Raw genomic sequence first — 15868 nt, 5'->3', positions numbered from 1 at the left:
TAGAATTAACGAAAGGGGGTGGGTATGCGTTGCATTTAACTTCACACTTCTGATTTAAGTGCCAGAATTAAAATCATCAGCTCCCTGTGTGGTCTCCTTATTTGTAAGAATTCAAGTGACATTAAAATTGGATTAGTAATGAGCTTTTGGTTGAAGGACCAATATTAAAATCAAGGGAATCTGAAGGAGGAGGGAGGGGGAGCGGTGGTTTCCTTGTGAAGTCTTCGTTGGCAGTGGCGAACTGTGTGTGTGTTTATATGGATGTGCACGCATCTTCCTCCTCTTAAAAGCTTTATCCTCATTTCAGCCATGTGCCAGAATCTTACTTGCCTTGATTTATAAATTATTTACACTTGGACTGTGGTGCATTTAAACTTTTTGAAAATAAAGGTATATATTAGTCCTCCATTTATGACTGATAGGATCGGGGGGGAAAGCAGCAGACTAATGGAGGGGAATAAGGAAGCACTTGGGAGCGGCTGGCTCATACTTGACAGTGATTTGTACGTCTGTAGGTTTTAAAGTGCACAGTGTAATTTAAAATGTGCCCGTTGCCTTTTCTTTGTCTGGCTGTGACCTACTCTTACCTACCATCTTGCCTTGGGAGGGGTTGCATTTGTAGGGGTAACCGTGGTCCTGGGATTTTCTGCCCTTCCTTGGAGCCACGGTACAGATGGATCTGTTCTCAACGCCGTTTTTATTTGCATCTCAGTAATATTAAGAGACTCCAGCAAAGATCAGACCCCTAGTATACTTGATACTGAACAGACAGATATTCAGCAAAAATTCTCTGTTAAATGTTGCTTGAGACAAAGAATGTGACTTGAGGAAGAGAAGAAATGAAGGTTGTGCTGCAAACTAATACATGAACTGAAAATATGCTCTGGATCTCTTTGATTCCTGGCCCGGTAGCTTTGTTCCATCCTGTGTGGTCTCTTCTAAGCCTCCCTGTTTTATCAGTTGTAAATAAAAGTGACAAAATCTCCCTGCCGTGTTATCCAGCTGAGTAACATAACTTCTGCCATCCTCCCTCTCTCTGTTTTATCAACTTCTGTGGACTGTTGTTTTTTTTTTTTATTTTACTTTTTTTTTTTTTTTTTTTTTTTTTTGCATTTGAAGAATTTCTATTCGCTAGATGCTGTGCGCACTAAAAGGGGAAGGGAGAACTCTTTGAGTAACAGCTGTTTTATCCGTCGAGGATAGATTGGTGCCACACATCAATAAATAGGTAACTCTCATCACTGCCAACATTATTAGATTGCAAAGACAGTAAGTTTACAGACTCCCTTGTGAGTCACAAATGTCTTAAAAAACCCTCACAAGTAATTATCTGAAATGGAGACAAGTTAATGCGGGTTTTGTCTATTCATTTCTTCTAACTCTTGTTCACGGCTAGAAACCGTGCAGTGCTTTATCTTTTTAAAGTTCTATGTATACGTGTTAAATGCACCATGGCATAACTGGACGCACAGACTTAGCGACGATGGCGTTACTGAGCCAGGTTCGCATGTCCGACTGCAGTCGTGTGCCCAGAAGGATGGGCTTTGCAGAGTACAACATAACAGATTTTAAAATGAATGCCCAGAAGCTTGAAATGGTAGGTAGTCCCTTCATCAGCTGAGTTGAATTTGACAGTCCTCTGTTTTTTTGTGGTGTTACAGGGGATGCAAGAAAGTTGTTTTAATTATTATAGGAGCGTGAAGTGATGGCTGGTGTCTCTGCAGGGTTCTGAGCAAATAGGTTCACTTTTAATCTCTGAAATTTAGCAGCGGGAGGGAATTGGTGCAGGGGGTTTGGTTGAATCTCAAAGGACAGAATTTGCCAGGGTAGCGGCAGCTTTTCTTTTGAGAAAGCCAGCACTTAAATGGTAGCAAAATTGGCCGAGCGCTGAAATGTCTGTTGCAGCCATCTGCTTTGTCCTGGCTCCACCCAGTGGCATCACCCTGCCAGTTTCACACACCTTGCACACACTTCTGCCTGAACCTAGGCTCGATGGCGGTACGGGATTTAGTGTCGGCTCTTTTAAGGGTTAAGGTGGTGTACAAACGCACTCCGCCTTCTTGCGCCTGTCCCAGACAGTGTAGCTTTTGTTTGGACTTCCCTGTCCCGGTCCCTGTCTTTGATGCTGTTCAATACCATGCGCCAGTAAAATGAAAATTCAGAGAGATTGGAGCCAGAGCTGGAACCTGAATTCAAATATCCACTCCCCTGGACTGGATTGCTTACTGACCTGGTATATTGCTCTGGTTTTCTTTCATTTTTCAAAGCAAACAAAACAAATCCCCACCTCTGTGCAATTGCAGTGCAACCGAAGAATGTTATCATTAAAAATTGACTATATGGCAGTAGCCTCAGGATGTTCATGTGAGCTGGAATTTCAGTAGAAAGGACCAGGCTCTGGGATTCCTGCTGGCGAAAATACGGATGAATTCACATCCTGCATCTCGAAGAACAAGAGAGGCATTTTGCAGTAAGGTAGTAAAAAGCTGGACAGAGATATCACGGTGCTGTTCAGGAGGGGCTCCTTTCTCAGCAACAGTACCAGTATATTGTTTGCTTTAGATCCTATAAAAATACAAAGTGTTTTTTTCTGTCAGGCTTTTAGCTTTAAAATGGATTCCTGTTGCTATTGCATTTACACTTCCTTTTGGCAATCTAAAGAAATTTTTTTTACTGAAGGAAACAATGACATGCATGATTGGTTTGGATATTGGAAGCCACAGAGTGCTTCCAGAAGCACTTACACTTTTCTGAGTAAACAAAAGCAATTGTTGCAGGTCTTGCTGGAGAAATTTTATCTAAAATAATTTGAACACTTGCCAAATCGAATGTGTTTCAACAGGGCACAGTGCTGAGAAGTGCTGCAGAAATTAAGCTGGGGCGGGTTCAGCGCTTTCCAACCGGAGGCCTCAGGTGGGATTTCAGGCACATTGTCCTGATGTGCTGCTGTCGGCAGGGTCCTGGTCGGCGTCGAATGACGCCAGCCATCAGGATCGTGGAAAAAGCAGCTGGCATTGCTGGTTGTGTGCTCGCAGACCCCGTGCTGTGGCCCAGCAAGGACCCTTGGTGCGGTGCCACTCGCCGATCTCGCTGCGGGGTCAGATAAGCGGGTGCCGGAGGGCATCGGGAAGAAACTGGAGTGTCATACTGGGCGTTGCACGTACTGGTTTGAAGTTTGATGCTTGGTTAAAAATGACTTTTGTTGAGCTAAGAGCCTTTCAGACTGGCTTTAGAAAGGGCCTGTCTTTTCCTTCTCTGCTCCAGGTTTCGTTCTGGTAATCAGTTTGCTTTTTTACCTGCCGTTAATACAGGAGGAAAGACAGTATCTGCCTGGGAATTGAAAGCCCCTTGCTTCCCTCTGCCCATTCCTCATCCCTACGTAGGAATTAATTTCTATTCCTTTAAGGCGTGGAGTAAGAAATGTCTTCAAGGTCACATTCCTCCTTGAAACTAATGATGGTGTTTTTCCTAATCCCATTACAAGGTCCCTAGTATCATTAGATGCAAGCGTTACTGTTTAGCTTCATTTGATAAGCTGATGAAAAGGAGAGGAAAAGGCTCCCTGATGCAGAAAGGCATTCAAGTATCTACTGTAATGGAACATGTTCAGAAACGTTATAATCTGCTTAACGTTGGCATTTTGGTGGCCCGGTGCTGTACCTTTTGTAGAGCAGCATGAAAAGCAGAAGGGATAGCGATCCTGACGGGTACTTTAAAAGGCTGGAAAGGCTCATTCACAAGAGCTGTGAACAATTTGAAATTTTTATTGTTTTTTGCCCCAAGCCTGAAAATGGGAATCTTGTCTATGCTGTGAGCTCCCCCCTCTGGCATCAAGATATTTGTAATAACGTCGAAGACCCTGAAGCGTTACAGAGATATGTATTTCTGGAATAAGGTCGGGGCAATTTTTTTGCTAAAGTGTGATATTAAGCCTCTAAAACCAGACTGCTGGCAGCACTGCATTGCTACACGCTTCCATCCATTTGGGAATGGGAGGAATATAAAACCCATAGTTACATTAAGTGTGACAAAGAGGGTCTCTAGTTCTGATGTCATTTCAAAGATGCCGGTAGCCTTGGAAGCTGGGCTTGAAATGGTGGCTGCTGGGTTGATGTCAAAGGGGAACGTGCCCTTTTATCAACGTCTTGGAGTCACCAGGCTTGTTCGTGCAGAAGCCTACATTTGCTGCCCTACTATTTAGCTGCTCTTTTGTATAAACCCTTCACGCAACTGATTTTATGGGCCGTTTCTCTCTGTTAGGTGCTTTGTCTCCGGGCCACAGTTGTAGATTCAGGTGTGGTTGGATCTTCAAGGATCTGGTCAATTAGAAAATGCCAACATGTTTAAAGAGTCAGGGAAACATTTGTTGTTAGTCTGGTGCTTGTTAAACAGGGCTGTTTGCTTTGTCGTCTTATTAAGGCAGTCTGAAAAGCATGAGATCTAAAAGTCTTCAAGTTAATTCTGACAAATGGAAGAGATTACATATGAATTTACAAAGCGTGGGCTTTTTTAAATGCGACGTCATAGCCGTTCCTGCGAGATCTGTTTAAAAGCCTTTTATATATAATGAAGCAACAGCACGCGGTTTAACTATAGCAGACTTCCTTTTTTTAATCCACTTTTACTCCTTCGCATGCCTGACACGAGTTGGTAAATCACTTTTGTGGGTAATGCCTCCTATTCCAGCAGTGTATTACAAAGAGGTGGGTGGAAGTTTCCTCGCTCATCCGCCGTTTCTCAAGTCACTGTGATGAAGTTTTTAATTGATCTGAAAGAAGACAAAGCAACTGGTGGCTATCCAGTTCTGTTACTCGCTTTAATTAACTTTTGCTTCTTCCCTACACCATTTCTTCCCCACTCTTTGGCACTGCTTGAAGGCAGAGTCTGTCTCTGCAGCTTCCACTGCTAAATTTCTTTCATGCTCGGGGTTGTAAGTATAATAGTCACCTCCACCGTACACATTTTTTCTTGGCTGATTTTTCTCTCCCATGCAGCACTGCTGCAGTGGGCTAGCAGTTGCTATAGCTGCTATATAGCTTACTGAAAAAGTATATTCTCCTAGGATTGTAGTTTGTCATTAAAAAACAATTCAGACTTAAAATCCAGTTTTAGATATTAATTCTGCAGTTTTGTTTCTGGTTCTACAAATATTCAGAACCTTCCAGTTTTTACAACGGCACATGCATGCCAGTATATGAGATGTGCGCGAATTTGTTCGCTATATAGTCAAACTAGCATGGATATGAAATGGATGGGTCGGTCTCTGGCAGCTGATCCTGCCGGTGTCTGTATGAGCCAAGGCGGAGGTCTCTGGTCCTGGCGTCCCTCATTCAGCCTCTGAGATAATCCCTAGCGCAGTTGCTGTTCACTCAGATTAGAATCTGAATTTTGAATTTTAGCTGGGTGAAATACTTCTTATTTTGTAATGTTTTGGCATAAAGTATCCTATCATGGATCCCGCTTAGGTCGGTTTGTGGCTGCTGTATGACTGTCTATGCAAGTGCAACAAAATTCATATATCCCTGCAAATAAATTGAAATCGGAGTCTGGAATCCTAGTTGGTTGGAATAAATCTCAAGTCAGGTTTCAAATGGGGCTAGGACTGACGTATTCAGTTTTTATATGTGTTGTAATGAGTCTGTAGGGTACGACTATGGGCAGTAGATGAATTACCAGCAGCAGCACGAGCGAGGGAGCACAGGGCTTGAACGGCTCTGTCATTGTGAACGTCCTGGGTAGCTCAGGGTTCAAGTTTGGGAGCAGAAAGCAGCACGTCTGGATGCTCTCAGCAGTGTTCGGCATCAAAACACAGAGCAACAAGCTGCTCACAGAGCACCATACAGAAGTACTAAATTTACTCCCGACGAAGAAGTTTTTATACTTTTGACTGGTGATGATCGATGGGCTGTACTCTCTAGGGAAATAAATCTCTGCAAGTCAGATTTATGAGGACCCTTATGTTTATTTGGCAGCATGACGCTTGTTACAGGGATAAACTGAGCAAACAGGAGAAAAGCTGACATATTGAAAAATGTTGTATCCTATTTCTCAACTGGACTCCTGCAGTTTTAGAGCCATAAAACTTTCCTTCTTGTTGTTTGGGACAAGTGGCTTCGAGAACTTGAATTTGTTGGGGAGCTGAGGATCGGGAGACGTACAGGTGTTTCCTCAGGAAAGAATCCCAAGGCATTTTTGTTCTTCTCTGCTGTAGGGATAGCGCACGTTTTTGTCAAGTGCCTGATTAAGTTTGACATTTGAAAATAGAACTTCACGCAGAAATAAGTACTGTACTTCTGAGTATTTAATTAAGATGTTTAGTTCCTGTCAAGGCTGGTAGTTTCTCTTTCCTGTTAAGGGCAATACGTCTTCAACTGCTGAAATTTCAGAAACCTGTACTTAACCTTTAATCGTCATTCCATTTACATAGAAATCTGATTAACAACTTTTAAAGTTCAGGAGCTGCAAGTAAATGCAATTAAAGCCCTTTTGGAGTCTGTTATTAAGATCTGGCATTTAATGAAGACTGAGGGCACACTACTGTTACCATCTACACTATAGCAGGATGTCTTAAGCAATTAGCTGAAGGCATGAAATACATGAAGTGTGCTGTATTATCCATGAGTTAACATGGTTGGTATTTAAACAGCATGTTGCCTTTTCCTCCCTTTGCTGCTGCTGTATTGTATGTGCCAGTTGGAGCAGCAGAAGCTCAGATCAGTTGGGTTAAGCGCAGCGCTGTTTTTCCTCTGCTTTAGAATTGCACGTTTCTTCCCTGAGACAGAGGATGCTCTGAAAGGTGGGTGTATAGCAGACACTAAATGTGAGTGAATATATCCCCTTTCTTTGTGATTTAATAATGTTTAGCTTTACTTCAGTTATAAACATAAGTTTCTAACTGTCTCCTCCCCACCTCCAAAATGTGCAGAACCAGTGAAGCTTAGCTAAATTATAATTGCAGAGCAGAAATCTGCACTCCGTTACCTGTTCAACTCTTACGCTCCTCCTTGACCTTTTTATGTGCTACACGAACAAAAGAAAGTCCAGTCAAACTGAAAGACAGCGTGTTTTCGTCTTGCAGGAAAAGACTTCATTTTGTGCCGTCTCTGAAGCAGGTGGTAATTATGCCTTTCTGATGAAGTTCATTGCTTTTTGCTCCATTTTAGAATACAGTTGGCTGGTTATCCATCCTCTGGATCGTACCAGACCATAAGTATTTTACAAGTTCTCATCAATCATATCAGAAGAACCATGTGCTAAAGATACCTGTATGTGTGCATATGCGTATATATATATATATATGCAAATACACACGTGTATTTATACACATACACATATGTTTTTATGTAGTCATCAAACAGTCCTAGCAATTACAAATTACTGCGCAGAGGTCAACCCAAATTTTTGTGTTTACTTGTCAAAAATTGCGAAAATATTTATTTTTTTTTTCCCGAAGCATTGTGCAATATTCAACCAAACCCCTCCAAGCTGTGTAAATGCGTCGGTCTCGCCGTTTCCAGTTGTCGTCGTGCAGATGGAACGCCTGCTTTACTACGGAAACATGCATCCGAACGTGGATTTTCTTTGGAAGAAATGAATAATCCCAACTGACTCCCCGTGCCGCCCACCTTCATTCTGGGTTTTTTTGTTTTGTTTTGGTGATAAGGGCCTGATACTAAAACGAGCAAGCGGCCTTGTTACTTGGATAATTTCTGCTAGCATGATCTGTATTTGCAGAACAGCTGATGTGCCTGGAGAAAATTAAATGCTGTCCCTTTGTTTTATGACCCAGTTATTCAAGTTGACTATTGGTAGCTTAAATAAATTTGTCATCGATATTTGGTCCTCTTTTGTTAAAATAAATAAATAAACAAACCAGCAGAACTGCTGGGAAAGCTGGAAAAAAAGACATCCCAGCTCCTGTTCTCCTTTATGAAGGCCAGATGACTAAATTCCAGTGAAAATCTCTTAAAACTTTATACATCACTAAACTGGAGATGACCTTCATCATGTACCTTTGTATGAGCTAGTACCAGACTGTTGGTTATATGGTTATTAAAGCCACTAAAGTTAGAAAGCAATTGCAAAGCTCCCCTTGAGGACCTGGAAAAGAGGCAGCCCTCTTTCAGCATCGCGTGCCTGCTCACATCTCGCAGAAGATAAGGTTACCTCAGTCTCTCAGCAGCTTTCTCTTTTAGCTACTTATTTTCTGAGCCACAAGTATAAGTTAAGATGAAACTTCTAATATTGATGCCGCGCAGGGGAGCGGGGTGAAGTTAGTAACGGTAAGAGGCCTTTTATCACGTGTGTTTGTCAGCGGCAAGGCACCATCTCTCAGTGGTTGAGGACGTCAGTGGGTGCAAACCTCGCCCTGTCCCCGTCAGCGCTGTTTGTCTCCGTGCTTGCAGCGGGACCAGGGTTCCACTGGAAATCTGTTCAGTCGGCTAATGATATGTCACAGGGGTGTTGATACGTCAGAGGGTTAATTAGCGAACATTAGCAGAGAACACTGCTCTTCGAATTGTTACGTTGGGCGTTTGTTACGGAACCAAAGTCCCTTTCCCGATAGATGTGTAAGCTGTTGGGGCAGCTTGCACAAAGAGGGGCAAAATGAAATGGGTGCTGGCCAGTGCTGGCTGGTTCGAGGAACCTAGGGACATGGTTTAGAGGTGGACCAGGCAGTTAGGCTAACGGGTTGGACTCGATGATCTCAGAGGTCCTTTCCAACCTTAACGATTTTATGATTCTAGAATGAACATGAGCCGCCTGAACATGAGCCAGCAGTGTGCTCAGGTGGCCGAGAGGGCCAATGGCATCCTGGCCTGTATCAGGAATAGTGTGGCCAGCAGGAGCAGGGAGGTGATGGTGCCCCTGTACTGGGCACTGGTGAGGCCGCCCCTCGAGTACTGTGTTCAGTGTTGGGCCCCTCACTCCAAGAAGGCCATGGAGGGTCTGGAGCGTGGCCAGAGGAGGGCAACGAAGCTGGTGAAGGGTCTGGAGCACAAGTCTTATGAGGAGCGGCTGAGGGAGCTGGGGTTGTTTAGTCTGGAGAAGAAGAGGCTGAGGGGAGACCTTATTGTTCTCTACAACTGCCTGAAAGGAGGCTGGAGCCAGGTGGGGATCGGTCTCTTCTCCCAAGTAACAAGCGATGGGACGAGAGGGAACGGCCTCAAGCTGCGCCAGGGCAGGTTTAGGTTGGATATTAGAAAAAACTTCGTCACTGAAAGGGTGGTCAAGCATTGGAACAGGCTGCCCAGGGCAGTGGTTGAGTCTCCATCCCTGTAGGTATTTAAAGGACGGACAGATGTGGTGCTCGAGGACATGGTTTAGTGGTGGACTTGGCAGTGACAGGTTAACAGTTGGACTTGATGCTCTTGAAGGTCTTTTCCAACCTTAACGATTCTATGATTTTATGAACCTGCAGCCTGATGGTGACGGCTGTGGCAGCACATAGCGGCTTCTCCTTTTGCTGTGCTATCAACTGTGAAATCCATTATGTTACTATATATGTCTCAAGTGACTTCAGCTCATCCGTACACCAAGAAGACTCAGAGCCTGTGGTGCTAAGGTTATAAAGTCCATGCGCTGTTATCAAAAGTTTGTGAAATGAAAAGGTTCTGGTTTGAAACTCTCCGAAGCGATCCAAGCAGGTGTACGATTCATTGCCAATTAAAACTGCTTTTAAGAAGTTGTGTTTTTAAAGTAGTTATGAGGTTTGTTCCCTCCCTGCCTTCCTCCCCGGAGGTAGGTGCACATGCACAGGGCTACAGTAATAGTTGTGCTAACTGACAATTAGCGTTGATAATGAATGTAGTAGTGCTGGCAATGATTGTATTATCTAAATAGTTCTGGGGTTATTTTCTACTTTTTCCCAAAAATGAAAAACAAAAGGAATTCTTGCTTCTTGTACAATAATGGAATTGGGCGATGCCTTGGGAGAATTAATTCTGGAAGGGTTTTTATTATTATGTTTCAGTTAAATTAATTTCACGGGCAACAGGAGGATTAGATAAAGCAGGTTGTGCATCATTAAACAGGATTCACGGCACCTAGAAATTGTTTTTGTTCTTTCAGACCCACCTTATTGCTTTGTCCTTTGTCGTATTTGCCATGTGTGCATTCGGCTCCTGTTCTTAACGTGGTACGACTTACACAGAAAGCTCAGTGCTCTTAGAATTCAATTAACTATTACCTTTTTTTTTTTTTTTTGGTTAAATTCCACAATTACTGCAGCATTTTAATTATTAAGAATTTTGATATAGCAAATTACTGGGCAATTAGCTATAGGCTACTGTCTCACATAGAGTGCCACTGCTTTTCTTGCCTTATTCTGGCACTTTGCTAGTAGTTACCTCCCGTCTCCAGAGCTTCAAGAACGACGCCTCATTTCATATGTTTACAAAGAAGTAAGTGCATGTCACAGTAGTGCATCCTACTTGAACTCCCAGCTCTTTTTTTTTTTTTTCTTTCCAGGATTCATTTTCAGTTGCTTTTATTGCCCCTGAAATCATCTGTAGCTGGATATCATCATCTCTCAGGAATGTTGTGCCTTTCCTTCATGCATGCACCATGGTTTGCTGTCACCGGGCATTTCCATGCAACCCCATCGAACTAGGGGATGTAGGATAATGTGAATCTGCTGTTCTGTTTTTAACCAACTTTCCTCATTGAAATCCCATTAGGAAATCTCTCTTCTGCTTTGTAATCTCAGCTTCTGATTCCCCCTGCTAGGTCTAACTGAAACGTAACTGCAAAGCCGCCTCAGAGGCTGATACGACCCAGGAGTCGTCCACAGTGCGTCAGGACCGCTGAAAAGCCGACGTTTCTGTAGCTGCCCAGTGTGTCAGAGCAATAAGCTGAAAACAAATCTCATTTTCAGTTGCCAGTACTGCATAGCAAAATACTAGAGACATTCTCAGACGGTGAGAGAATTATTTCTGTAGGGTTTTTGACTCTGACGGTTTCCTCAAAGCACGAGCAAGGTGGCCTTCATTTGTAGTTTCATGCCCAGTGGTTGCCAAAGACGGGCCTGGGTGAGGCGTTTCCACTAGCGCCAACCCGTTCACCAAACACAAACATTACCAGTAGCTGTTTTTATTTCCTGTAGCAACTCGAAAAGGTAACTAAAGGTGCTGTGCAGCAATAGGACTTTGAACACTAATGGTTCCTTCGTGCAGGAGCCTGAGAGCTGGCACTGGATGATGCGACGGCTCTATTAAGATCCCCGGATTATAAGGAGCTGTTGTGATCTTCTCGTCTGACCTCTGTGTAAAACAAGCTATGGTGCTTTCTTGAATTAATTCCTGTTTGAAGGAGGGCACGTGCTTTAGAAAGGCATCCAGTCTTGACTGGGGGAACTAAAAAAATCCAGTGACAGACAATACAGTGTAACCTTTGATGTAAGTGGTTAATTATGCTCTGGAAATGTATGCCTAACCATTCGTCAAAGCCTGTCCAGCTTCAACTTTCCAGCCTTTGGATTTTTTTAAAAAATTCATTAGTGAGGATTTTTTTCATCAGTTCTGTGCCCTCTGTGTTGCGTGCCTGCAGACTGATCCAGTAACCTCTTAGCCTTCTCTTCGCTAAGCTAACAAGACTGAGCTCATGGCTTCTCGGTGTTTTGCTAGAAGTCGTGCCTTCCAGCCTTTTAATAACTTCCAGGCTTCTTTTGTGCACCCTTGCACCTGCTTTTTCCCTAATCTGTCTTTGTTTGTGAATGCCAGGGTTTCATCTGGCATTCCAGATGCGAGACTGATACAGAGCGATGCTGTAAACTTTTACTTCTGACAAAGCTCTCTGCTTTATATAGCCATTTCCAATTAGCTAATTAATACCCATCGTTACAGTGGCGCCTTCTCTGCTGTTGATTATCTTCAATATTCCCAAATTTGCTAGAGTCACAGCTTTACACAATAATCCTATAGATTGTGACTTTCATATTTTTTCCCTAGATGTAGAGATTTACCTCTGCTGACATTGAAATTCTTATGGTAGATTAATTATATTACGAAAAATAATAATAATAAAAAATACATTATTCTGTTACTGGTGTGTTCACTTTATTATTTACCATTTTTCCCCCCAAACATTATAATTTACAAACCTTCTGTAGTCATTATTTTCGTAGGAACTTGAAATGGGAAAAGTTCTGGTCCATTCAGTGCAGAAAGGGGTTGCTGCAGCCGCTCTTGTATGTGCTGTCATTGTCTGATTAAGCTTCTTCTAATTACTGTTGTTTTAAAAATGAAGATGGACCAAACTTAGGCTGGAAATTAGAAGATTTCTCTCCAACAAAAGAGAAGGGTTCTGGAATAGTCTTGTGTTTCCCTTGGAATACAGAGGACAAAAGGAAAAGAGGACTTAAGATTTCTAGGACCTTGCAAAATCCAATATCGGTGGTTCCCTCATTTCTAATTTTATGTTAAGGATCTCGTCATGTGCCTGCCCGTTTTCCTTTTAGGAGATGCTGTGTTGACTTTTAGTGTTTTGGCTTTTGTCAGATCCTTGGTGGAGATATAACTTTATCTCTCTCTGTTTATTTAAAGCTAAATTTGTCATCATCATAAGAATACCGGTTAGCCAAGATTTGTGTTCTGTAAATCCATGTCACTGGACATGAATTCTATTATTCTCCCTTAATTCTTTTTTAATAGAGTCTTCTATCATCTGTTCTGTGATTTTGTCCCTGATCAATATGAGGTGGAGAGGCCAGTAATTACCTGGTCATCCCATTTACCCTTGCAAAATTCATGGCGTAGTGTTAGTTTTCACTTCATTTTCTGGACCCCTCTAAATATATGAAGGCATAATGGAGATCAGTGGTGATGGTGCAGAGTTTGAAACTGTCATGGTTTTCTGATGGAGCAAACTGTTCACACTGCAGCATCCATCTTAATTCAGAGTACAGGAGGATGTGAAACACCTATTTACAGCTTTTAATTGATGGAATAGAGCTTATTCAGAGCTCAGGCCTCCTATCTAAAACCTCACAAGAGGTACAAATAATGAATGAATTTAGCTGTCACCCTGTGGCCAGGTGTGTTTTATTGCCTATGCTTTGTTCATAGGTCAATCTTGAGCATGATAAGACATAACGACTTACACAACTTCTCGTAGGGCTCAGCCAAAGAATAAAAACCTGGCTCTGGAGAGTCGCAGCAAGTGCAAGCAGCAGTCAGACACGGAAGCAGGTTTGTTCTTGCCCCGTTGCAGTTCAGAAAGACAGTGTAGTGCAAGCTGTTATCAGATCAACGTGATAGGCTACGCATACTGATATGACCTTTCGAAATTTGAGAATTTAATTAAGTCTCCAAATCCATAAATATTGCTTTTTTAATAAAACATTTTATATTAATTTTCATTTCCAAAGAGCGGTTGGAGAAAGAGTGCTTTGTTCTCTTGCTTTATGTACGGCTTTATTGGTTTGACATTGATGTAAATATACTACATGGATGGCAGAATTCCACCATTGAACAGAAAGTCAAAGTCCTTGTTATAGATGAATGGGATGTTGCAAACTTTACAGTCACTCATAAATCTTGCTGTACGTCCATGTGATTAATGTCTAACAAGGTTTTTGATTGATGGCTTAGCAACTACTAATCAGGTGTTATGGGACCAACTCATGAAATCCCTTACTTTGTTGGTTAAGGAAAGCTCCTGTTCGCTTAGATAGGCAGGAAAATGTCTGGTTTTTCTTTTCTTTTAAGTGGATTTTAAAGTTCTAGCTTGCTGTGGCTTTTAATAAGTACACGGCCAGGCCACAACTACTAACATCAAGTATGATACTTATTAAGATCCTCTACGAGGACTATGAGAGCAGAACAACTGTGTAACTTTGACTGTCCAGATGTAGGGAATAAATTGAGGCCGATGACATTGGGTGAAGGCCATGCGTTGCACAGTGCAATGAGAAATGAAAACTTCAGGCTGTTTTCTGGGGCAAATACAGGCAAGGTTTTCAGACTGGCCTACGTGTTAATCACAGTGCTTAAAAATTATAAGGGTTTATATCTGCAGTTATAAGCCAAACATGCTGTGCATGGAAGATCTCTTCTGTCTTAACTTCTCTCCCCCTTGGCTGTGTATTGTAACTGCTCAGCCACGCTTACACTTAATTACTTCGTTCTGAAGAATTTGTGTAACTGTTGAATACCGGGCACTGGAGCAGAAAGAGCCTTCATCTGTCTAGCACGGTTTCTGCTGTGCCTGGATTTTATACCTTAAAGATGAACTTTGAGAATAGTTATCAAAACCAGCGATTTTCACTTCTTTTACAGCTTTTTACTTTTTCAGAGCCTTGCGTCTAGGCGTCCTGCCCGGCCTATCTTGTAATACCATAAATTAACAATTTACTCTTCTTTTTCCTAATCTGTGGCATTTTCAGAACTGTTCTGAATATCTAACTACAAACTCATCTTTTATTTCTCTATTTCACTTTTTAACCAACCGGGATAATTCATTGTGTTCCTAGCTCAAACCTCAGTTGGCTTATTGTAATCTTGGAGCCAAGTACTGTATTACACGCTTTACATTCCCTAGTCCTGGATATAAAGTGACACCAGAGTCGTGGAATCCATTATAAATAGGTTTCATCCATAACAGGAGAACAAATTGCCACGTGTTTTTTCATTTTTTTTTAAACTTGATTAAGTTTGAGGGTTTAATTACATTTTTGTGGTGATTTTACCGTTGTTAATTCAAGTAGAGAAGATGAAATGCAAATAGGCGAATACAAACGGATTTGGTAAATTACTGTTAAAAATTAGCACAGTGATTATTTTTACTCGTAACAATAAGCATGCATTTTAAAAGCTTGTACTCAGGTAAAGTTTTAATTGAGATGTTTTAGGAGTTGAAGTTTCTTTGTGTTTGTATTATTTTTTTTCCCCACGCTATCCTGAATTGTTTCTAATTAGGGGCATGATACCATTTGCCTAGATATTTATTCCTATGTAATTTGTTTAAACTTAGACAGCACAGTACTGATGTATTCCTTTCATTACAGACAAGTCTCTTTGATGGGCTTTGACTAGCTAATTATTAAAATGGAACACGTTACTAATAGCCTCCGAGTAGGCAGAGTTTTCTGAAAATAAATAGAGACTTTCTGAATGCACTGACAAAAGTTAATTTTTAAGGGGTTTCTTTTCATCTTCAGTCACAAGAAAATGAAAAGTGAATGACTTGGAATCTGCTTCTGCTTCTGCAATGCGGAGTTCCTTAAACAGCATCAAATATGGGGCCACCACTCAGGGCTTCAAGGGTTTCACAAAGGGGACCTTGGTCTCAAAAAGGGACCCCCCAACCCCTTACTGAGTGTACTGGCCTAGAGGAGCATCAGTCCTAAACTACCTTGGCAGAACTGATGGCTGTGGGAATTCCTATTTTCAGTGATAAAAGAAGCATGTTTGGTTTGGGAGCTATTAAAGGGCAATTTTTGCAGCATTCCCAGGATTTTTTCCAACTGCATACGTGACCTGCAGCACATGCACCCGAACACGCACATGGATGTTTTATATTTCTACATATAAATATATAGAAAATATACAAAATACGCTTTTGTAACTGAACAGATCAATATTGCTAACCTTTATGTTTTTAAGAGCTGTGGTATGTAATCAGTCTGGAAAGGCCAGCCAGCCACCCACCCACCATCTCCCTGTTGCTCCTGCTGCTAGAACCAGTTTGGGGAGGAGTGGGGACTTCTTGCAAATAGGCTTTTACCAAATTAGCGACAGTGGCATATAAGTCACTAGGATCATATTTCCGAAAATAAAGCTAGGTTTCTCTTAATTAGAAATTTTGAGATTTTTATTAATTTTCTAGGCTTACAGAGGACCCAAAGATCCTAGACATTCAAGTTACGTTA

The 15868-nt window shown here is 41.9% G+C and overlaps 1 protein-coding gene across 1 annotated transcript in view; it reads left to right on the top strand.

The window, feature by feature from the left end:
* The window catches only part of EXOC4 (exocyst complex component 4), a 410988-nt gene that overhangs the window by 93305 nt on the left and 301815 nt on the right, over positions 1 to 15868 (top strand). The gene's annotated exons all lie outside the window — the stretch shown is intronic.

This window comes from Nipponia nippon, unplaced genomic scaffold, assembly GCF_047370975.1.
Source record: "Nipponia nippon isolate SJK-2023a ecotype South Korea unplaced genomic scaffold, ASM4737097v1 scaffold_3, whole genome shotgun sequence".
NCBI lineage: Eukaryota > Metazoa > Chordata > Aves > Pelecaniformes > Threskiornithidae > Nipponia > Nipponia nippon.
Note: the sequence above shows the minus strand (reverse complement) of the source record. Positions and strands in the feature narration are given on the sequence as shown.